General features: G+C 48.5%; 1 protein-coding gene across 6 annotated transcripts in view; it reads right to left on the bottom strand.

Moving 5' to 3' along the window:
- The window catches only part of LOC139765190 (plexin-B-like), a 538,550-nt gene that overhangs the window by 220,263 nt on the left and 292,093 nt on the right, over positions 1-26,194 (bottom strand). The window lies entirely within an intron of this gene.

The raw sequence follows: 26,194 nt of genomic DNA, 5'->3' as shown, positions 1-26,194 counted from the left end.
CTGAATGTTGTATAGGGGGGAGGAGGAGGAGGATCAGAAGCGGCGGGAGTTGTAAACGCAATTCGGGCCTCCCGCACAGATATTATCACACACAACCTTTTAAGCTAAGACACACAGGTAGGCATTTACACGTGGGTCTTCTCCCAAAGCCAATCTGAGAACCCTGTAGCACAGCAATGGCAGCAAAGTGAATTAACACTACCTCTTCCTAACAGCAAGTGTTTGACTGGCCGCTTCAACGCTCCGAGTTCTACTGGATTTCCAAGACATCATTTCAAGTCCTCATCATTCGCAGTTCTCGTTAACTCTAAGAGGCCCTTCTAAATAACATTCATTTTCTCAACCATCATTCTGGTTAACACATTCGTTGCCGAATGTAGTAACGAATGTAGCGGGTCGTGTTTACGAACTATGGGTGGCCTTAAAGCCGGCCCATTCGTGACGCCACGTACATTTGCATACGTGACGCGTGATGCATTCCTGAGTGTCCAGAATGTGGGATGCTCACTCGGTATATGTCAGTCTATCAAAACTCTCTGAGGTAGTGTTCGTGACCAGCGACCCATATGAAATATTTTTGGGTGTGTCTGGTTGTCTTTCTTCTATTTCTGGGAATCGCCGCCGGGCAGGAGTGCGTCCGTATTTGTTATGAAACCGGAGAAAGAAGCGTGTACCTCAAATCTTCATCCCTTATCATCATATTCTACGTTTCACCACTGACTCTCTCTCTCTCTCTCTCTCTCTCTCTCTCTCTCTCTCTCTCTCTCTCTCTCTCTCTCTCTCTCTCTCTCTAGCCATCTCAATGCCTAACCCAGGGTCACATTAAAATATATACCTTATAATTCGAAACGATTAAGCACCAACATCTCTACGCATCCAAATCCAATTCAAACGATTCTACACTTCGTTTCCACTTACTTAACTCCTGTTCCCTCTACTTTAAATTCAATGCTACTAGGAATCATACATATTCAAATCTTTACATGACTTTAGCCGTCAGATTAAAAAAAAACTTTTAAAGCGACAGGATCGGGTTATTCTGTAAATGATTAAAATCTACATAAATGTAACTGGGCTTAACTACGCAGAAATACCAGTTCACATTCACGAGAGCCTTTAATCCTTATACTTAAAGCAACTAATATGAAGTTCAAACAAAAAATATATTAACTGTTACGATACAACCTTTTTTTTTTTTCACTCGAAGAGCGAAGCTGTGGAATTCTCTTTAATCTTTCGTCTTTTTCTCTTCCTATGACTTGCCCACCTTTCAATCTGGTCTATACATGAATGAGGAACTCGATTACTTTCTAATTCCAGTTCTCATATTTTTTTCCACCCAAGAAAGATGGCCATGACTGTGGCGTGTTCTGCCCGTGCCATGTCGATCACACTCACACAAAGAGAGACAGACTGTGGTGCAGACGTGCATGAATCATGTAAGAGAGACTATGATCAAGAGATGTGGTACCACGATACCACGAGGAACAAGACCACAGAGAACGGTCCACTGGAAGACAAGGGCCCCGTGCCAGGTATGGATCTGGCGAACGTAGCAACAATACGAGGTATATACCACAAGTCTGGGGGCTGCTTTCCTTCCCCGACCGTCTGCGCATGACTGACATGTTCATGAGAGACGTTATCTCGCAGCAGCTCCTCCTCCTCCGGTTTTCGCCGCCGTCGTCAGTGCGTCGGCAAAAACATCGCCTCCGCATGTAGGGCGGGTACGGTATGGATGTCTGGGTTTCACACCGGGGAACGATATTGTGTGGCGAGGCTGTGGGATAACCACGAGGTGCGTCACTCACGATCCTGGCCAACCATAAAGTGCTGGAGGCTTCCAGGGCTCCTCAAACACCAGCGGTTGACCAACTACTTCCTGGATATCCTATAATAAGAGCCGACTCCTGTTGTTACTGTCCTGACCTGACCAGCCTCCGACATTTCGTGCTTTCAAACGTTCTTTACAAACACTGACGATATCTGTTTGCTTGCCTGCTTGCTGCAAGACCTAATTTCATCACGAAGTCAGCTTTTTCTTCAAGCACCGCACGGCACGGTGTGCCTAGCACCTTCGCAGGAAACCACACATGAATAACTAACTGGACACAAGACATCAACGAAAAATAAAAGAAGTAAAATCCCGAACGTGAACAGGTAAACAGGAAAATGGATGTAAGGTATATTCATGAAGAGGACGTCGGGGCCGGCCCAGCGCCTTTGTTTTGTTGAAGAAAGTCAGACCAACATTCTTCCGGGAAGGTTGCAAGATTATATCCCACATCACTCTAACTCATGACTCGGGCCTGTTGCTTATACACGGAATCACCTTACATTCCGCCGTGTCGGGGTCGCTCTCCTAACCTAAAGACTTGGTAACACTTCCTCACACACAACATACCTTCCGTTCTTCAACCTTGTTTCTTTAAACAGTTTCTTATTATCTTCATCAAATCAGTCTTCTCTTTTTTTTCAATCTTACTCCTTTTTCCTTTCCTTTCCCTTTAAGAGAATGGGCGAGCATCGTCGGTGCGAGGATCGGCAAGAATCAATGTCATGACGGTTGGGGAAATGGTGAGACACTCCCACTCTCGGTCAGGAAAAGAAAGCAAGGAGGAGGATAAGGTCTGGGTTATGAATGGCGGAGTGCGTCGCGTTTGAGGAGAAAATGGACGAGGGATCTTTGTCAAGTGAGGGGAGAAAGAGGGAGGGAAAAGGCGTCTTGGTTGTTACGGAAGGCGAAAGAAAACAACAGGTCGAGTGATGGGTAAGACGTCATGATGAAGACAAGAGGGTATGATGACTCATACAGAAAACACACACACACACACACACACACACACACACACACACACACACACACACACATACACACACACACATACACATACACACACACACACCACCCCCACCACCGCCTTAAAAAAACAAAAAAAAAACAAAGGGAACCTCAGCTCACGCTCTGCACTGAGGCTTAAAAACCTACTAAACACCCATTACAAGCGTGACGCACCAATACCTCAACACGGCCACTAACGACGAAAATGTCAATTGAACCAAATTCCCTCCAGAGTCTCGACTCCTCACAACGCCACCCAGTGACTGCCTCCCGCAGATTCCTCCAGACTGGCTCATCCTTAGCCACCTGGACTTGCCTTGGGCGTGCACCAGATCTGATCATCTGCATCAGGCCAGATAAAATGCCTGCGGTGACGCATCACCCGAACTCACTGATATAGGTGGATTCACACTGTTCATCATCGTCACATCACGTCACCGTCACATCACGTCACCGTTACGTCTAAGTTTCTTATATGTAATCGTAGTCCATTGTTAAAGCTCGAGGAACTGTGGTGTCCACAAGTACGCTAGGCAAGACACCCTTCCTGCGGTCGCCACGTCCCGGGTCGGCTGTCGCGCCCCTCTGGCCGCAGGTGGAATGTCGGACGCGCGGGGGAGAAATGCGCTTAATGCACGGAAACAAAAGCGAAGGATGTTTGGGTGAAGGACTAACGATGTCGACGCAGTCTGGACGACGTGCCTTACGACCTTCCCTGGTTCTAATTCCATCCTACGGCCTCTCGGGGCACCCACCACACCCCCGCCCGCCTCCCCAGCACCACCACAACAACGGCCTAACTCCAATGAAACAGATAGACGACTCAAGTCGTGATGTAAGAGTCAGAAACTACGATGAAATCAACAGCTGTTAAGACCTGTAGTATGAAAGAAGAAAAAAAAAATACAGTACGACAGAAACTATAAAAAAAACTATTTAATTAATTATTACGAAGAACAGCTGGCGTATAAATCACATGGCCAACCTCACTATATATGTGAAGGTCTTGATCTAGTATGAACGGGAGACGAAATAATTGAATGGACCTACGCCAGGCCTCAGACGGACGTAGCAAGCTGGGAAACGGGGGTTCAGCCACCGCAACATTTACTCCCACGTCATTTATGAATCAACCCCCCGCCGCCACAAAGGTTACTACCACACCACCTCTCCCCTGAGAACACGAAAGCTCTGAGCCACAAACGAGGAACTGAAGAGGAGAGAGAGAGAGAGAGAGAGAGAGAGAGAGAGAGAGAGAGAGAGAGAGAGAGAGAGAGAGAGAGAGAGAGAGAGAGAGTAAATTTTAATCACCTAATAAGCAGTTCTAGCATCAAAACTTCGCGACCATCACGTCAGCGGCTTGGCTCTCCTCCGCCCTCCTTGATAAGAGCCGCACTTACCTCTATTTAACCAACGACATTAATATCCACTTTGCCAGGCCAGTGAATAAATGAGGAGTTGATCCCCACTTGAAGTGTGAAAGAGGAGGAGGAAGAGGAGAGGCGTGGTGCAGGAGCCGACACCTCTGGAGAGCCACTTGAGGAGATCCCATGCGAGTACACACACACACACGCACACACACACACACACACACACACACACACACGGAGGCCGCCGCTAAGAGAGGCGGACGATCGTCATCATCCACACTCGGGAACTTCATTCACGAGTCCGCTCATCAAGCCGGGCCTCTCTCTCTTCAACGCTTCATATTCTTTTTTTTTTTTTTTTCCACGGCGTTAATCTGCAAGGCTACTAATAACTCGGAGTATCACATGAACTCCGGTACAGCTGTAGCACAAGCCTGATATTAAGAGACTCGTTATAATCTAATAAAACCCCGGCACGAAAACCTTCATCATTTACCCCGCTTCTCTTCCTTGATCCCCTGACGAATACACAATATCCGGATATTACTAATCAAGACAGCGATCGCAGTTCCCTCCTCCTCCTCCTCCTCCTTAGTAATCTACCTCATTACTCGGAAACTGCTGCCCTTAGATGACCATTAGAGATCTGATCGTCAGTTCCTCGCCAGAGCCTTAGCTCGTCCACTAATTCTAAAATAATTTCGACTTTATACCCGTCACATAAAGCTCGAGATTCTGCCCACGCCAAGCAATTTCGTCGCCCAATCACCCACTTCACCGCCGCCGGGCAAGCTACTTCCTCGCCTGACAATTAACCCACTTCATCGCAGGCATCTCATTGTTGGCGGATAAGCCACTTCATCATCGGATATCAACCCACTTCGTCTCCGGCAACCAACCCACTTCATCAGCGGCGGTGAACCCCACTTCATAATGCGTGTCAGAGGGTGTCAGGGCGAGAGCGGCTGAGAAGCAACAAGGGGGAGGAGAGTGGGCGTTGTGAGTGCCTCTCGAGGGCCAAGCCGCTGCTGCTGCTACTGGTAAATAGCCGGGTGTTTGTGGCCGGCAGGAGCAAGAGGCCGCCCTAGACAGGGATCTCTCCTCCAGAGGGAGAGCCCGGGACATGTCTGTAGAAATCAAGAGGCCAAACCCAAGCCAGGAGCTCCTACTAGAGAAGAACCCGGTGAGGGGATGGCTGTAAAGACCAAGAGGCCTTACGTAACCAAGGCCAGAAGCTCCCGCAGAAGAACCAAGAGACTGCCAACGGAAGTTGAGCGGCAGGAGGATCCTTTGTGACGTAACTCAGAGCGGGAGATCCTGCAAGACGGGCAGGAGCATCATTACCTGCGGGAGGCCAAGAGACCGGAAAACCCAGCCCAATGGACCCCCGTGGAAAGCAGTACACTCACAAATCTGCCGCTGATGTTACACGGGGTAGGGAGCGGAACAAATCGTGACAATTAGGAAGAAGCAAAGATGAGAAAATAATTGATCGGAATTCTAGAGGGTTATTTCTAAACCACTTGATGAGAGGGTAAGATAAAAGTTAAAAAGTCTTTACCACAACATAAATTCGATTAAAACACACCCAGCAAACACGCCTCAAAGTATCTAAAAACAATTAGCGATCGTAACTCTTGAAGTCTAATTCTATTTTCGAGGCTAAACAGTACGCTGAAGAGTGTTAAGGGTCGGCCAACACGAGATAACAGAATACTAATCCCCTGCAAACATCACAGCTACTCTTGTCCGTGCCACGCTCGCACACGCAAACGATAGAACGACACACACACACACAGAGGAACACAAGTGGACACCATCAGGAAAGCCGTGCTGTTTCATAAAAGACCAGAACCAGACGAAAAGTTCACATAAAACAGGAGAGAGAAACTAAACCTCAGAAACGATGGCGCCACACTATTCTAGTCCACACACAAAGCCATATCAGCTCACAACAAACAAGAGCCACACACTCCCGTGCAAACAACAGCACAACAATCCCCGGCACACAAAGGAGAGCCACACTCCCGTGCAAACAACAGTACAACAATCCCCGCCACGCAAACAAGAGCCACACACTCCCGTGCAAACAGCAATCCCGGTCATACTAGGTAGGTAAACAAACGCCTGGGGCGACCCATGGCCTAAACGAGCCAAGCCGGCCAGTAGCCGCTGGCTAGGCAGGATAACACAGCGTACCCAGCGGACTAGAAATTATTATGCTCACTCATTAACCAACCGAAGGATAAACTAACACGCTATCTTGCCGCCTCCTTGGCTAATGATCCGCTTAACACCGCCGGTAACCTACGGACTTATCAAATAATTCACCACTTGGGTAAATTATGTGGGCATATTACCCGGTCAACCCTTCTATAAAGTAGACGGAAACATCACCTGATTAACCCAAGTGTCGGCTACGTGTACTTATCTGCTGATTAACGGCACTGTAAGTTATGAGGGGGGAGGGGAGATAACAACCCATTTACTACCCCTCGCGACATCTATCTGTAAACAAGGGAATCACAAGTCATTTGGATCAAATCTCCGGCAATTAGAATAAGAGAAACTGGTGTAAACTCGGAGCAGACTGGGGGCGAACTGTAGCCAGACAATGAAGAGCCTATGCCACGTTAAGTCCTTCAGACTCTAACGTCAACAAACTGGCGTAACATTTCACGGCGCTGTATAATAAATCCGTTAGAAAAAACAACATCAGATGATTAAAAAAAAAAAAAAAGCAGACGTGAGGACGAATGTTCAAGTGATAACGTGGGCGACATCAACAGTGGTGCGTACACTTAGCATCACGACGTGCTGGGAGGTCCCTCAAGCCAAGGGGACGCTGAAGGGGGTAATGGGTTTGTACATAATTACTTGGCGAGACACAGGAGACATCCCTCATGATGCGGGGCGTCACGTGACCCCCCCGCCGTCATACGACCATAAACAAAAGCGTGACCCAAAGACCTGGGAGAAAACAGGTCGCATGCGACACATTATTTCTCCTGCCGGCTGACACGTCGCAGGGAGCTGTGGGTGGGGACGAACCTCCTGCTTCACTACACTGTTTCTATCTGTGTATATTTGGAATTCAGGATAGTGCTACTGTTCTTTAGAGGATGACTTCGTCACATACCGACAAATCTTCTGTTATCTGTCCTTCCCACGTGATGTCCTCCAGCAGACAGCCCTAACCACAGACCAAGGGGTCTACTCTTATCTGTCCTTCCCATGTGCTGTCCTCCAACAGACAACCTCGTCAAAGACTAACAGGTCTTCTCTTACCATGTACTAACATGCTCAAAATCTCTCCCCGCAACGACTTAATAACAGATATATACGGTAATCATATATTTTTTCCATAGACCTGTAATTCTAACTTAATATAAAAAATTGTGTTTGTGTGTGTGTGTGTGTGTGTGTGTGTGTGTGTGTGTGTGTGTGTGTGTGTGTGTGTGTGTGTGTGTGCCTTGCGTAGGAAGAAGAATGCGAGGGAGAGAGGCTTGAGGCAGCCGACCCGCTGGAGCTGTTTATGGCAAGGCTCTGTACCAGACCAGACAACCAGAGTTTCCACGAACCCCGACACACGTCTCAGCCCTGACTGGTAAACTCTGCCTTCACACAAGGGGTAAAAGTTTCTTTTCTTTTTTGGTCTTCTTCTCAACATTATATCAATATTATTGTTATTATTATTATCATTATTATCATTATTATTATCATTATTATCAGCAGTAGTAGTAGTAGTAGTAGTAGCATTATAGTAGTAGTAGAAGTAGAAATCTCAGTAGTAGTAGTAGTTGCGGTAGTATTTCTATTGGTAATCATAGTCATTATTATTACTATGAAACTTTATGAAGCGTAAGGTGTACCACAAAGTCCTTCACAATCATCCTGCAGGACCTGTGAGGCTGACTGAGAATACGCGGAAGATATAATACGCCACCACCGACATATAGTGCAGACTGTGTTGAGGGCAAGGTTGACGGACATACGACTCGAGGAAAACTTCAAGAGAGCTGTGGGCCACACCCTGAGACACACACACACACACACACACACACACACACACACACACCAAGCGGGGAGGAGTAGCATTGGGAGGCACGAGCACAGGGAACACAGTGGATGCACTGTGCCTGGGTTTGGTTGTGACGGTGGCGCCGTGGAGAGAGAGAGAGAGAGAATAATGAAATATATTCTCTTGTGCTGTCTCCTTCCCTTACACACACACACACACACACACACACACACACACACACACACACACACACACACACATGGGAAAAATCTCACCCGTCACCCTGACCACACTGCAACAATTAAACCCACTAATAGTGGGCACGACACTAAAACCTGCAGCCACATAACTTTGCCGAGTGTCGCCGGCGAACAGAGAGAGACAGAGAGAGAGAGAGAGAGAGAGAGAGAGAGAGAGAGAGAGAGAGAGAGGACCACACAGGGGAGAGGAGGAGGAGGAGGAGGAGGTAGGAGCGGAGGGGAAGGGGGGAGGGGGGGAGGAGGGGGCATAAGTTAAGGGGGAGGAGGAGTGGGGGGGGGCTCGTTAATAACTGGAGGAGCGACAAGACAGACCATCAATAATTTAGTGCAGCCTGGTCTTGATGAGTCGTCAGGGAAGACATTAACATTCCTTAACCCGCCCACCGACACTCCTGGTACCTATTAGGGCACACCTTGTACACACACACACACACACGTACACACACGGGTGCGTGTACACTACACACACACATCGACGAGCTCTCTCTGTCTCTGTCTGTCTGCCTCTCTCTCTCTCTCTCTCTCTCTCTCTCTCTCTCTCTCTCTCTCTCTCTCTCTCTCTCTCTCTCTCTCTCTCTCTCTCTCTCTCTCTAGGTGCGTCGGTACAATGGTAAGCAGCCACCGATCACGGATGTACCTACTACCCGCCTGGGTATCGGGGAAGGGTTAATGACGGATATGCAATGAGCCAGCACGTCAGTGGCTGTCATGTTTCGCTCCTCTGGCCCAGGATGACGTCTTTAATTTCCATTTCGCAAGCATCTGGGTTACTGTCATTAGTCCACAAACATATCTCCACTTCACAACACGTGACTGACAAGCCTCTAATTGTCCAATCACACACAGACCCATCATTTCAACGACATTATGGGTGGAGGGTGCATGTCGAGGCGTACGTACAGGCGTACAGTGGGTAATGTGGGCACACGACACATAACTGGTAGCAAAATCTTTTCATTAGTACTCGTAAATATTCTATCTCTACCTCCGAGCCTACCACTGCTCGGGCAATATTTCGTCACTGGTGCCCGTTATTAAGGTAGGCATATATTTTCTCTTTCCAGTTGCATAATAAGAGACAAATCGCTCTAACTGTAACATGTAAACACACACACACACACACACACACACACACACACACACACATACCAGCGTCTGTTGCCCAACACACAGAGGAGTGGTAAGAGCGACTGGACTTATTTATGGAGCAACTATAGAGCGCCTCACCTGGGGGAAGAACCCAGCAATATACTAGCTATATCTTTTGTACACAGCTCAATATAAAGCCGCCGTCCCTCGCATAATAGACACAACCTGACAAGGTTAATTTTCGTCATTAATAAAAAAAAAAAAAAAAATGTGATGAATGGCGATGCGACCCATATTACCCCTCACTATCAAGTACTTTCCCTAATGACAAACTGGAATGATTGTAAAATACTACGTAATTACAAGCGGGAAGATTATCCAATATATTTTGCACGGTGCGCAGATGGACGGTCCCTATGGCATACCCCAGCACCTGCAGAGGATGGGGTCTGGCGACCGACGTACACTTACTTCTTGCAGGTCATCACGTCGAATTCAGAGGGGTCTTCAGCCCCTCCAGCTCGAGCTGGAAGGGCGGCTGAAGGACCAAGAGGTCCACCGACGCCACAGGTTAAGGTCAGCGTGTTCCTGAGCTACGGAAGCCTACCACCACCACCACCACACCACCTCCGCCACGGTCCCAGGAGGGCCAGGGGTCACCTGATTAGTGTTCCCTGGTCCGGACTCTCATCCACCTCCTCCCCACAACACACACCTCGCTCACCCCTACCTGCCCTTCACTCCCGCTTCTGCCGGCGCTCCTCTTGCACATTAACACGACCCTCCTCCACTCCCAAATATCATCCTGCACTTGTTCCCACAGTGTCCCTCACTCTCGCTAGCTAAAGCCGTACTCCAGCCAGAGTAGGCCTGTCACACCTACGGTGTTAATATCACCCAGTCCCTCTCTCTCTCTCTCTCTCTCTCTCTCTCTCTCTCTCTCTCTCTCTCTCTCTCTCTCTCTCTCTCTCCCTTACTGCTTCTCCGTTGCTACGCCTTCGCCCCACCTCCGACTAACAAAAATCAGGGCTGAGTCATCGCCCCAACCTATATTCGCAAAAATCGCCAGGCGCACCCAGCGATATGCAAGGTCGCGAGACCCCTAAGGAATATCCTGGACTGGCCAACCACCAGTAAACTACCGCTTCCCAGCACTATTCTGGGTGGCTGTCTCTCCCTCCACACAAGTCATAACCAGCACCTCCCCTCCCAGTAACACTCACAAGCAGCCCTCGTCCTCCCTAGTAAAATCCAACCCCTCCCTCCTCCCATCACTTATATCTAGGGCCGAACCCCCGGACTCCCCAGACTAAAAGCATTGGCTCGCGCTCACTCTACAAATGCGCCATAGTGGGCCCCATCTCCGGCCGGCGTCGATACAAATTGCCGATGGAGTGGACAAGCGTCTTTTGAGCCGCGGCCCCGTCTTTATGCTCACACATTCTGGAAATGTTTCACCCAGTAGTTCCCGACTTCCCTGACCAACCTCCCATAAAAACCTCAGTTGGGGCCTCTGGCACCATGAAACCCCTCCTCACTTTAGAGTTCTGAAATTCTCAACAAGTTACGTAACAAAACATCTTTTATAAATATATATATATATATATATATATATATATATATATATATATATATATATATATATATATATATATATATGCTACGCATCGTCTGTAACAGTCCCGAAAGCTGGCCCATGCAGTCTCCTCACACAATTATAACCAACACTCCACGTTCTCCACCCACTTCACAACCATACCCAGACTCTCTTGTTCTTTATCAATCCCACTCTCGGTCTGAGCGCTGTTAGTGCTTTAACCTTCGTGATACATGGCGTCCCTGCTATCATCTAGTAGACTAAACCTTTTACATCTGGCTAAACCATCTCCGTGCAACTATGCATCACTACAGCCACCACCTTTTATTTTTTCTTTAACGCATAACTTAAACGTTCACATTCCCCTGTATATAATCTCCCACTCACCTCACAGCCCAGTCGTACAAAAGGACTCTCAGTTATCATAATCCTAGACAAAGACTCTCTGGGACACTAGATCCCACCAGTCACCCTCCTATGAAGGTGTACTTACCCTGCTGTAAACTCTACACTTGCCTCCGCCTACCTCAGGCCAATGTACCCCTTCCCCCATGATATTATTGAAATGTTCAGTCGATGTATAAATATCAAACAAATGAAGATCTAAAAACGAAAACTGCGTCACGGTACTGCAAGGGCACTTGGTGAAACATCAAGTTTGCCTGAAATATGTCTTCTCTCTAACTGGGCTACACCTGCAGGCTCATTATATGTCTCCCACATCACCCACCTTGGACCGTCTGCAGCCTCCCTCCCTTTCAACACCCTCTCAGATCTCTCAGCCTCCATTCCACCGTTCGAAGAATCCTTCCTAAATACTTGAAATTCCGGGATCCTTTCCAACTTACCCACGATCTAACAGCGCGACTCTGACAACACAACCATTTCTCCGCTCTTCTCACACGCTCGTCTGTATTTCCTGACACTTTCTGCTGGTATTAAGACGCTTTTTCACCAGCACGAGGGCGTCATATTCAAACAAAAGCCTTCACATTTCCCACACTTACTTTCATCAGTATAGTAATAATTGCGTCACTGATTTATCCGTCCATAAAAACACAGAAAGACCGTATGGATATAAAACACTCAGTCTCTCCCAAGCTTATCAGAAACCATTTCATAATCCCGCCATTTTTCGTTCTCTCACTAATTAGATACCTCCATCTCCCGTAAATTTTCGTCCTTTCACTAGTAGGATATATCTATCTTCCGTTCGTCCTCTCACTAGTAGGATATATCTATCTTCCGTTCGTCCTCTCACTAGTAGGATATCTCTATCTTCCGTTCGTCCTCTCACTAATAGGATATATCTATCTTCCGTTCGTCCTCTCACTAGTAGGATATATCTATCTTCCGTTCGCCCTCTCACTAGTAGAATATCTCTATCTTCCACTAAGTTATTTCCTTAAAAACTAATATATGCTTTTCTTTGCCCGACGAACGTAGTAAACACTCGCTTTCCTCCTCGAACTTCAATTAACCACTCCCGTTCTACTGGTAAATATTAGATATACACAACCATGCCACTACATCAACCCATTCAATCTCATTCTATTTTTATTCTTTAATCTTTTAAACTGTCACTCTACCACAATCTGCCGCCTCAACTATTTTTGCGTTCACCCCCAGCACACGTCACTTTTAGCATCTTGCCTCTGTATAAGGTCGCTCTCACTGCGAGCACCCAATTCTACGGGACATCATCATGCTTGGCGGTTGTGACACATTCAACGTGACAGAATCTGGCATCACCTCAACCGAACCTCAGCCTCTGTCCAGTTAACTGCACCTTCTAAGACCCTAAGACCCCTCGACGTATTCCACTTCTTTTTCCATCCTCGAGTACTATAGAAACTTCCAATTACAACCCAACTGCGAGGAATAACCATCATAAACTTCCTATTACAAGCCAATTACAAGGAACAACCACAAACTTCCAAACACAACCCAGTTATGAGGGATGACCATCACAAACTTCCTATTACGACCCAATTACAGGGGACAACCATCACAAACTTATTATTACGACCCAATTACAGTGGATAACCATCACAAACAACTCCCTACAACAAGAACAACAACCCAACTATTGGGAATAACCATCACAGATGAGATGAACCTTCCGAGTTTTGTCCACCGCGACTCAGTACCCACGAAGACGTCTCTGCGTATCCATGCTGAAGCTCCACCACAGAGCGATGCGGCAAGAGCACGGAACCCCTACTAAACACCACCTGTACACACTGCCTCCACCTGCGCTTACCTTGCATGGGGGGAGGAGGAGGAGGAGGAGACCGAAGACTTAACGGCAAAGCGACTCCTCTATTTACTCGATGCCACTACCAGCCGCAATGACGCCATTACTGTAAGAAGGTGTTGTTCCCCGGGACACACAATCATAGCTTTGGTGTGAGCATCAGTTGCTTGGGGTGGGGGTGCGGGGAGGGCTGTTATCACGCCTCGTTAGCCTAACAACGATAATCTGCAACGACCCAATTACCGGCCGCGCTGCAGACATCGCCAAGTCCTGCTGCTGCCAACACGCCATTTCCGCATTAAAAGTGTCGCATTACGTCCAGTTAATACGATGATGCACGACGGGGTGTCGGGCGAGGCGGTGTGAGGAGAGTAACAGTAGCTACTGGAACTTAGAAGCCAACAGGGACTGCGGATAAATCAACGGGAGGCACCGTTAGCAACCATAATGAGTTCAGCCAACAGGAGGCTCTGGGAATAATCAAACAACAGACACTATGCTAAAAGGAGGCAATGAGAAAGTAAACACCTGGCACTTCAGGTAGCCAACAATACGTACTTTGTAAGTAAACAAACAGCAGACACTGAGCAAGGTAACAGGAGACAAGAACAGTAAATGGTAGACACTAAACAAGGTGACAGTAGTAAAAGAACCAAACGGCAATCGCTATGTGGATGCAAACGGTAGGCAATGTAGGCAAAACAAAAGTAATCAAGGAGGCAATCAAGAATGGTTGGTAGGGTAACCACGCGTTACCAAACCCTCGCGATATCCAGGTGTACTACCAATAATATCATATCTCCTTGCTCTGTGGCTACCTACCACCTACTACAGAGAGAGGAAAAAATACATAAAATAAATCCTCGAGAACACTGATAAAAGTCTACACTTATACATTTCAACTCACAAACCGACACATGACGGCCAAACCAACCGGTCATATTACCCAATAAGCCACAGTACAATCATCAATCCATGAGACATACACAATCTGATGAACAGTCTGTTGAAGTCTTAGGGAGTTTCCTAGCCCCACAGCCCAAGCTGGGCCCAGGCTGCTGGGTAGGGTCGTTGGTCGACCAAGGCTGTTGGAAGCCACGGCCCACAGGCCCACGCAGCCTTCCACACCTTCCCTGGTCTGGTAAACTTTGTAAAAATACTTATCCTAGCCACTCCTACCATAACATGATTACCTTTATCAGCCATCGAAGTAATTACCATGTTCCAATCAGATATATCTTGCCCACTAAGACATATCTACGTTACTTCAATCTCTTATTTCCACAGGCAAAGAGGACAGGCCGAGGCCACAATTAAGAGTAAGGGAACATGGTTTTAAGTTCTAAGACGAGGCGACAAGATTACCCTTGGCTGGTCTCGACTCGTCAAAATATACTTATGGACTCGACTTGCAAAACATCCTTGAAAGTCGTAGAGAAACACAAATTATTCCAAGGATTTCCTGACTCAGAGCAAGCGATGATGAGTGCAAGTTATCATTTATCAACTCACTTGTAAAATCATAAAATCCATCTTCAGTGGATCACATCTTACACAAGATCCTGCCACTGAAGCCAAAAGCGACCTTGGGTATAGGCAGTCTGAATATTCATACTGTGTATACTGTTGGTGAAATACCTTACTGTTATCTTTCCTAAATAAATTTACTATAAAACTCCTATGAAAGAATTCACCGACAAAAATGGAGTTTTATGCACCACAAGGAGTCAAAAATTATATTGTGAAATACTACCAATACTTAAAAAAAAAAATACTTTAAAAAAATAATGTTTTCATCATAGTTCAAAAGCTTCACTTCCTTTACAACAAACATTTGTTCTAATATTCTTCAGAGGGAGGGAGACTTAACGCACATTCCTCGCTGACACACACACACACACACACATGCCCGGGGGCTGACGACAGACACGCCCTGCCACCTTGACAGCCGGGCATGACATGACACTGGCCTGACAGCCCATCCGCCCCTGGTCCCAACACCCACTCCCATCTGCACATATATATATATATATATATATATATATATATATATATATATATATATATATATATATATATATATATATATATATATATATGAAAAGCATATCATTATTTTTTTTTGACGTGGAGGACGTTTGTCGTGGCTCGGTGGCCACCTAGCCCTCAAGTGGCAGTATATGTAAAAATATAACTACAAGACTCACAAGTTACAACCACATGCTGACGTATGTAGAGGTTGATAGTGATGGTCTACCTGTAAGTATTGACCTTGCAACATACTGATCGATGCTCGTACACAGTTGACGGAAGTTCATTCACTATTCATTAAGTATATAGGTACAGCTGGGCGTACCCTATCGGGGTTAATAAATTGTCCTGTTCTTTTTAAAGGTAGTATAGTGTTATGGCATCACCATTCAATGGACTCCAGTAGTCTGGCGAGACCGAAAAAAAAAGTGTGTGAGGTAGTGTGTAATACGGCTGGTGGCAGGTCTGGTAACCTGGCAAGCCAAGAAAAGTGTGAGAAAGTGTGAGTGATGGAGTGCCCCGTAAACTCGAGGGCCCACACAGTTTGAGGAAGTGTGAGCGTTGGTGGTAGGTGAGGTAACTTGGGGACTGAGGGAATTATGGGTGGGGGCAGGACCATTCGAGACTCATTCGCAGACCCACGAAGGTCGAGCCTCTATCTCGCTTGATCTTGGCGTAAGCATCAAGCGAAAGTCGTGTTTGAGGGCAAGCTCAGGTCAAGACCTCATGTGATGCAAGGGAACAACGTGATAGACACGCTAGGTAGGTTGGTTGTCAGGGTTTTTAGGCACTTTAACTGCCAGGGTCATTAAGGCTGTTAACGTCAAGCAACATCCACCAAACGAAAAGTCTTTAAAATGTTTTCTTGAGGTGTTGAGGATGATTCTAAAACCACACACACACTCCCATGCGACCCATGGCCCGGCTAACATGAGGCAGCAGGGTATAAGAGGAGACATTATCATCTGACAAATGCAATTCGTAGATAAAAAGACATAACTGGTACTCTAGGTGGTCAATTACATTACAGGGATCAACTCGTTGTTGACGGGGACTAAATTGGAAAGCAAGTAATTAAAGGGAAATAACTAGGGGAGGCCAATTCTAGACGCGGGCTAACTTAGGTAGGTCAGATAAGAGACATAATAGAGCTCCGACAATCTGTAGGTGGGACAAGCCGCTAAGTTACCTAGTAACAGACACTCTGGCTAGGGAGTCATCACTGTTACCAAGCTGGTAAACCAATCGAGCTGTGTGGCTAGAAGCCCACACCCTTCATATCAGTCATAATCCCTCTGATGAGATCCAGTGGAAAGGAGTCTGGTACGTGGTTCATTCACATTCATGCGTTTAGCTACGCCATCCAACAGATCCTTGAGCTCATCGTCTACCTGAATACACACCTGGTGGTGTTGCCTTCGATAATCTTCCACCCGACACAATTCCGAGTTGGGCGTAAGACGTTCCGGGAAGTAACTTATGATTCAACTTTATTACACCCTCTGAAAAAACATGCCGGACATACGAAAATTAAGGGATCAACATCTATTACGATCCAACGCCCTAAAACAATTCCTCTGCGTCTATATGATATCTTAAGAGCCACAATCGTACCCATGCGACCAGTTACATTAATATATACGCTCCCAGCTCCGTGATGGACGTAATGAGGTAATTACTCAAGAGTGGAGAACATACATCAACCAGTGGTCCCGCAGGTGTCGTAACTCCCTGTCATGCATGCCACCGCAGTCCTCCCAGGTCAACCGGTGACCTAACTTTCGTCAAGTCCAGATACTGTGATTTAACTCTGTCACGTTAAGCTACGGTGTCTTAGTTATGTCCACCTAGTCTCGGGAATTTCGCCCTTCCTGTCCTACGACGCAGTCACATACGATGCGCCACATAAGACACGTCACATATATCTAACACGTGTAGAATTAATAAATCCCGTATTTAGATCTAATGCACTGCAAACACGTGATTCCTTCCCTCCTCCGCCCCGTCCCTCCCACCTACTCGGAGCCGGGTCTTGCCACCTGTGCCCCAGCCGACCGTCCACCACACCTTAGTCCCAGTCCTAGTGACACACACACAATCAGCACGCTTTATGATGGCTGTCCCTTACTCTGGCGGCCAAACAAGCTGGAGGCATCGGTGAAGATTTCTACCAGCCCCCCCAACACCTCCCTGCAACACCGCACCGCCACGAACGTATACCTCGTATCATCCTGCCATATTGATGTGTGTGCGTGAATGTGTTCCTTAATCCTAGAGATTTTCCCTGGCAAGCGCGAGAGCGGTGGTAATGAGCGGGCCTAGGAGAGTAAGTCTCCATTACGAGGTCTGCCTGTGTGTGTGTGGTGGCGCCGGGGATAATGGGTGTCGTTAGTGCCAACCTGTCTCTCTCTCGGGTATGGCCGTACTTATTGTCGTTTTACGAGGCGCCCACCGTCAGCGGTACACCCACCACACCCCTCACTCCAACCTCCCTCCCATGTCTTCAGTCTTCCCCTCCCTCACATGTCTTCCTCCCTCCCCTCTCACATGTCTTCAAGCCCCTCCTCCCAAGCCTTCACCCCTCACATCTTCCTCCACTTCCCTTCCCATCCACTCCGTCTCTCCAGCAGTCTCATCCCTCGTCCAGGGCTGCCTTCCGGTAGCCCCGGCAGGGCAGGGGAGTCGGTCAACAGAGGACTCCGGGTGAAGTCCTTCTGCTTCCCCTACAGCTGACACTTACCCAACACTGAGCCTCCACAACATTCATCCCCACACCTCCACAAGCCCCCGCTACCGCCAGACCGCTCTGCCACCTCACCTTTACAGCTCACCTCCAGCCTCCTCAACTACCTCCTCCTTCACAACCTCTGCCTACAGCAGCACTACAACACACGGTAATAAACACTTACACGAGCCCGCCCCACCCCCCCCTAACCTGCACGCACGCACACACAAGAACGCACATGTAGACCCTGCCAAAGAGCGGCGCCTCAGAGCGAGTGAAAACCCAAATATTTACCGTTGTCTTGAGAACACACGTTTGAGCGATTAAGACGAGGATGGTGGGGGGAAGCCGAGGCCTGCTGGCCACTTGACGAGTCCTAAGCTAATGTTCTCCCAGCTGGGTGAAGGGCCCCACTCCTCCTCCTCCTGCGTCTGCTACAGCTTCTGCTGCTACTGTTACTGCTGCTTATTTTATTCTTGCTTCCTCTGCTGCGAACGCTAGTGCTCTCACAGCTAACGATGCTTCTAGAGCGCCTACTACCGCTTGCGTCAAACCAGCTGCTCATTTTGACGCATTTGTCAATACTTCTGTTGCTGCCTTGTTTCCTACTCCTATGTGGTTCGATAATATTACGATATCAATCCTCCGGCACTCACTGATGTACAATGGTCTCTTGCCTCTCTATCCGATCCCCTTAAACCCTACCTGACACCCACTGTTATGGGTAGATGCAGTACAACTACATGGGTCTACATGGGTCCATCAGTGCCACCCATACCACTAACACGACAGGGAACCAACAGTGCCACTCATTACACTATCACGAATGTGAGGGCGGTTAGTATCACCTACAACCGTACCATCACACAGTCGATCATCGCTTCTACCACACAACAGACCCCCCCTACCATCATATGGTAAGGCCACCTTCACCTACACCACCACATGTGGTAGCCATGGGCAACCACATCACTCCTGGGAAAGCCAGCCAGCCACATCTCTTGGTAGCGCCACGGTCGACAGGAACTTCCCTGTCTCCTGACAGCTCCAGGAGATCCCCGGCGCCACGGAGGACGCTCCACTGCTGAAGGGGAAGACGAAGATACGGGGGGAAAAAAATGATGTGGCAAAAACGGCGGCGGCTGGGCAGGGGGCGACCAGTGTCTTCATCGCTACTGGAGGGAGATAATTGGACGGGCAGGCGAGGAGGAACCCCTCAGCTGGAAACAGCTGCTTGAGAGCAGGATCCTCACGCCCTCGCTACACAACACACGAGGAAAATGAAAATGAGTTAGGGTGTATTCCCCCCCACACCCCGTTTTCACACACACACACACAAAAAAGCCATTTTACACATGATTTATACACTTCATTGTTTTATGCATCAACTGAACAGTGTCCGTCAGGTGTCGAGCTACCTCTTTATTCTTAAAGTCTCAATTTCATATATGAAAGTTATTCTACACTTACTTCAAGTATCACAAGCAGAAATTACGGCAAGAAAGATATCCAGTGACACAGGAGACGCTAGGGAAAATGTCGTCAAGAGCCAAGTCTCCGACGTCGGAATTAATTTAACACAGCAACTTCATTAAACTCTCAACGCAACTTGGAACTGTGTTGTTTCTTCAAATACTGCCTCGCTTCCCTTCAAACAACCGGCACCCCAACACACCCCACGCGTGGGGGGAAATGCTCCCCAAGTTATCAAAAATAATTCCGTGCGCTTCCAGTGGCTTTCCTACCTGTTGCGGCCGCCGCGGTAAACAACGACCCGGCACAGAGTTGGTATATAAAACTTTAATGCGAGATTACAAAACATTTTCACCTACCAGATGTATATCCAAGGCTTATTCTTTTTTTTTCACCCCCAGTGTGGGCGGGAGGATAGCTCCACAGGTCGCTGGCTGGGCTGGAGGGAGGGTGGAGGGTAGAGAAGCCGCCGCCACCACCACCACCTACCAAACTCCAATCTTATTTTTTCACTACGTGCTCCACCCCTTGACCTTACATCTGCATACACCCCGCTCCATACTTTACACTCCTCTGATCTGGGCCTTAAATATGCACCCGCCCTGCTTCACACTTTATACTTTTCTCTCCCTAAGATGATTTCTCACTTGACCCCTAGTCTCCTCTGCACCAAGCCTTTCGAGAGGGAGGAATTCTGTTCAAGCCCACAACCTTCCAGCCACACAGTGATGCACTGGACACCTCCACCTATACAGTGCACGACTCCACCTCGCCCACCAAGATCCCCACATTGTTCCATCCACGCATCCATCGTCCAACACCTGTCTCCACTTTCAAGCCTCTCCTCCACACCTACCCTCTCCACACCTACACTTAGGAATTCCGCAACCACGTCTCCGTATCCATTAGATTTAACTCCCTCCTCCCTACTCACCATCTCCCCCGTCTACTTCGTCCTCTTCACCAACATCTCCCATGTCTCCAGATCACAGTTCCACTCCCACCTGCGTTTCCATATCCTCCCATACTTCTTCAATCTCCCTCCCACATCCACATCCCTCACCCATGTTTCTTTCACACCTTCACCTGCAACATTATTTCCTCCGTCCATAACTCCACCTGCCCCCCCCCCACCTCTCCCAACCTTACGTTTCCCCCCACCACATCTCCCCTACCACTGAAACCAGGGGGCGCAATCACAATTAACATCAGGCCTGGCGTGGCGGCCGGGCTGCTGGGGCTAATTAACATTTTTTTTAAATCCTCTTCCACTTGTCTAACGCGCGGAGGAAAATCCCCCGGTGGCGGGAGGGAGAGAGAGCGGACAAAAGGCTGTCATAAGAATCGGCTTAATTTGGGCATGTAACACTGGAAGTTGTGCAGCCGTCAGCTCCTGCTGCTGCTGCCGCTGTGGCCGTCAGTGTCTGCTGCTGCTGCTGCTGCCAGCTTCGTCGTCTGAGTCTGCTGCTGCTGCTCGCACGATCGTCAGAGTCTGCTGCTACTGACAAGGATATCAGTGTCTGCCGCTTCTGCCACATCCGTAAGTGGCAGCTCCTACCGACCGACACGGCCGTCAGTGTCTGCTGACTACTGGTGGCCTAGATGCGCTAACCAGCCAGGCTGTTGTGAAATGCAGTGTGTGTGTGTGTGTGTGTGTGTGTGTGTGTGTGTGTGTGTGTGTGTGTGTGTGTGTGTGTGTGTGTGTGATGAATAAATCAAACACTGGTTACGTTCTTATATATTCCTAGCAACACAGTAAGAACGATAGACATACGGATTGAATCAGATTAATATTCCCAAGATTAATATAATTCTTCATGTTGAGGAGGTACACACTACTATCAAGGACTGTCCTGCATTTCATTTCAACATTTCAAACGCCACCAGGTCCGTAAACCACTCCCCCGGCAACAAGATGACCCGCCACAGCCAACTGCTGGCGTGCATGACAGCCTGTCAAATTGCTTTTTTCCTTGCTTTTATCATTTTTCTTTTTTCCTTCGCAGTCAAGAATCTTCGTTGCCCGGCTGTCTTACTCTGTCTGACGGCGACAAGGAGGGTGCAAGAATAGCAGAAACCACAGCGGAAGGGGGGATAAGGGGGTTGGAGGAAGAATTTCACGAGTCGTGACCAAACATGTCAGTCGGTCACTCCCCCCCACTAGAATCCCCAGCTCCCGAGATTCCCACACAGCTTTTTCCTCTCCCCCGAAGTCCTCACCAAGTTCTATGCCCACTAGTTCATCCCTCCTCACCCTCCCCCTAACGTCAAACTACTCAACCTCACCCATCCCCAAAAAACAGCCCCCTCCTGGTCTGCATCCCTCACCCATCCCGACCAAGTCTTCACTCTAATCCTCCTGCGTCTCCTCCCAGCCTCACTCCTCACCCCTCGACTCAAATCCTCATCGTCAGTCGCCTCATCATGGACCATTCTTCCCCGGGTGCGACTGGCACAATGTGGTCTTTGTGGCGAGGTGACTTACTGAATCCTTAGTCCCTATTTTTTTTCCACACTCCACCCTTTGTCGTAGTCCTCCTCCTCCTCCAGGGTGGTGGAAAAAAAAAGGCTGATGTATTCACACAGAGAAGTTCTTTAAGATCTATCAATGCCGGGATAATTACTGGCTCGTTCGGCCATTCTCTCCCTCCTGACAAATCGCAGAGGGTGTGCACTCGCCCTTATTGTTGGCGGACGACTTCTTGAAATGCTGCACTCAGGCCTCCGTCACGGTAGGGGAGGAGGCATGCAGGGGGAGGAGTCGGGGAACCAATCACCATGTGGGATGAAACGGAACTCTCAGGCGGTAGCCACGCAGGCGGTGATTTCTATTGACACTAAACATATGCGTTGTGATACTGAGAGTAAAACCAGACCATTAGTAATGACACCAGCAAAGGCAGCCAAGGCATTAAAGAAGCAGGAGAAACATTATTCCGTGTCAGCACATGACCGAAGGGGCCCGGGAGTGGCTTCTGATGCAGCCCCAGAAAACAACGTCGCCCACTCCAGCCGACTCTTAACACACCCGTCGCGCCGCGTCGGCCTCTTCCCCACCACAAAAACCTGACCATTACTGCAAATATTCCGCCCGTGTATCCAACAGTCCATAACCTGTCAACCCTCAATCAATCAACCCGCCTGCCCACTTGGAAAACTGTCAACCATTTATCAATCATTTCACGCTAGGAATTCTTCGGCGGGTCCACTAGACACACACACACACACACACACACACACACACACACACACACACAGCCGTAAAGCTGCGGCTTTCCTTGGGGTCATGGAGGTGAGGCGAGGACCGACGGAGACGCTGCAGCCCTCCTCCAGCGGTTCCCTCTGGGTCAGAGGGGTGGTGAAGAGTGCACAAGCGACGGGCAAGTCGTTCTCCACAGCGGGTGACTTAAGATCAAGGAGGAGGTGAGGCGAGGCGAGGAAGGAGTGTGGTGGGGACGCTACAGACCCCCAGGACTTGGGAATGGCTCGCTGCCCATCACCTGAACATGTTTTGTAATATTTGGTTAACAAACCTCGAGTCCACTGAGCGTTGTCGATCCGTACACCTCGAACCGCCCGACGACTCATGCTATCTCGGCAACGGTGTGTACACCTCGTTACTTCCCATTCATGCTAGAGCTCCACTCGGATATCTTAAGAAATATAAAAATCTTTTACTCCCGAGTGCGAGTGAGAAATCGACGCTACTGTGAAAGTGGTGTGCACTCTGTCGCAGTTAGAGGGTTTGAGGCGGGAGGACGGACCAGACAGCCAGCCTGAGCGTCGTGTCAAAGCCAACCAAAGCGCCGTGTCACCGTGTAAACAAGAGACACTCACGTCCTGCCCGGTCAGACAAAGCTGGTCCAACCAGGGAGGATGACACGGAGGCGGCAGACGGGAGTCCCGCCCCGCCAAATGAGCCACTCGCCACCCAACACACAAAACACCCTATATACATTTTTTTTTTTCGTTTCCGCCGGAGGAGAACGTAGACCTAGGAAACCGCGCCAGTCTTCGTCATCTGCTTGGTGTCTAAATCAACGCGACGGGAGGAAACCGTTATCCTGGATTTCCTTACGTTTCTGTCCCCCCACCGAGAGCGTCAACGCTTCCCTCCGATTCCTACACGGGTATTGCCCATAAAGTGTCAACGCCGCGTGGTTATCGGCAGCTTTATGACGAACCGTAAAGCTTCGAACTCGCGTGGCTGTTTTCTTAAGATCTTCCAGCGGAACTCCAACGACCCAGACGCGTTCTCGTTTCCACGCCATGGGGATCTTCAAGAACATATCTTGGTTATACAGCGAGATTTCCCAAAGCTTCATCGCCGTTCTCCCCCCCCCCCCCCCCTCTCTCTCTCTCTCTCTCTCTCTCTCTCTCTCTCTCTCTCTCTCTCTCTCTCTCTCGGTGACGTGACGTGCTCATGACCTGGGGGTCACGGCGGCCTGAGGTCTCTGGCGCTGTGTGGCAGGGGTCGACCTTGACAGCCGACTTACGAGGTTCTTGGCCGCGCCATAAACCCTACGTGGGTAAACAAGCGCGACTCTCGGGGTCTCGCAGACCATGAATAACATCATCCCCCGCAGCGGCTGCGCCGGCAGAGAAACAAGTAAAAAAAAAATATATATATATTTTCAAGTCTCATCTCAAGCTAGATGTACTGTTTTCCTATCTCACCTTGGTGCTTGCCCCAGGTGGCTTTAAACGCCAGCAATGCACAGAGGAACCGGTTAACACTCATAACACACGCTCAAGAAGGCAGTTTCCTAACTGTGTGTGGCAAACACAAGACCCTGGTTGTAGGTACTTCCCCGGTGGCCGTCAACAGGACACCTGAGGCCATTTTAATCAAGAGAGGCGGTCGGTCTGACTCGCCAGGGAAAAATGCAGATAATTTCGTGGTGTCAGAAGGTGAAGCCGACGTGACAGGCTGTTAGACGGAACGTGATGGAATGGGGTAGCAAGACGGGAGAGGAAACACAAGACGGAACGAGACAGCACGATGGGAGCAGGATAAAATGACAGGCAGGGTTGGAAAATAAGGAACTAGACGATAAAGGAACCAAGGGCAGCAAAAGGACTGCGAAACGGGACGGGGCGGCAAAACACACACACACACACACACACACACACACACACACACACACACACACACACAACAGGACAACAAGACAGGACAGAATGCTGGGACAGATCGAAAGACGACGGGAACAAGACGGCGTAACTAGACATGATGTGAAAACTATGCGGGGCATGACGTGTGTGTGTGTGTGTGTGTGTGTGTGTGTGTGTGTGTGTGTGTGTGTGTGTGTGTGTGTGTGTGCGCGTGTGTGTGTGTGTGTGTGTGTGTGTGTGTGTGTGTGTGTGTGTCGGAGTGAGGAGGGGGGATGGGGTAAGAGGACGAAAAGATGCACAAGTCTGATAGTGAGATCTGACGAAACGAGGATCGAACACCCCTCACCATCTGGTCTGTCCTTTCTCCAGCCTTATCTGCAGCATACATGTCACCCGTCACCTTCACCCACAACTTGGATCAACACTCCGTTGCCACCAAAACCTTGAGGCAAAACTCCATCGCCCCCTGAATCCTGGGTTAACAACTCTTGATATGTCGTCCACAACCCACGACCACCAACACTCACCCCTTACAACACACATACACACCATCACTCCCACTTACCCCTCACCAACAAAACATTATACTACGTAAACAGTCGGCACATTCAGACAAATCTGAGAAAATTATATATCTAGCTCTGAGTTCCCATGTAATAATAATAATAATAATAATAATAATAATAATAATAATAATAATAATAATAATAATTATAATAATAATAATAATAACCCCACTCTCACCACATTACCTTACATGTGCCTCATCTGACGAGAAGCCGCCTTAAAATGACCTCGTCCCATGAGCACGTAATCATGACCAACATAAAGGTACTGAGAGTTTGGAATGAGTTGAGGTGAACCTGACTGCGACGTCTCTTCACAAGGGATACTCCTGGGTTTTCTGTGTTCCCTCGACTGACCCCTACGCGTCTTACCTCCGCCGAGGCATGATGAAAGAGCCACACCCGGAAATGTTAGTGAACAAAGGGCGTGCGATGCGATCCAGCGGCGTTACATGTGACAACCAACCGAGATCCCGTATCAGGACCACAGAAAAAAAAAATGTCCAGGTCTGAGAGAATACGAAGGAGGCACACAACCTGAATACCAATTACAGTGATCGACCGCGTGCGCGCCTACACGCCAGGTTATAGAGGTTAATAAATAAATAGCTTGGGCTTATTATCATAATTCTGCGAGCCAGCATCAGCGGCAACTCGCGAGGCCCAACGCCGAATACAAATGTGAGAACATCACAGAGAGCAGCAGTTCCACGTTTTCTAACACATCCAGGTGTGTGTGTGTGTGTGTGTGTGTGTGTGTGTGTCATTAACTACCGGCAGTATATAACAATACCTCCTCGTACACCTAGCAATTTTATGGCTCCTACCATCGACGAAAGCAGGAAGGC

This window comes from Panulirus ornatus, chromosome 53 (assembly GCF_036320965.1).
Source record: "Panulirus ornatus isolate Po-2019 chromosome 53, ASM3632096v1, whole genome shotgun sequence".
NCBI classification, from domain to species: Eukaryota; Metazoa; Arthropoda; class Malacostraca; order Decapoda; family Palinuridae; genus Panulirus; species Panulirus ornatus.
The sequence above is the reverse complement of the archived record's forward strand: the minus strand, read 5'-3'. Positions and strand labels throughout refer to the sequence as shown.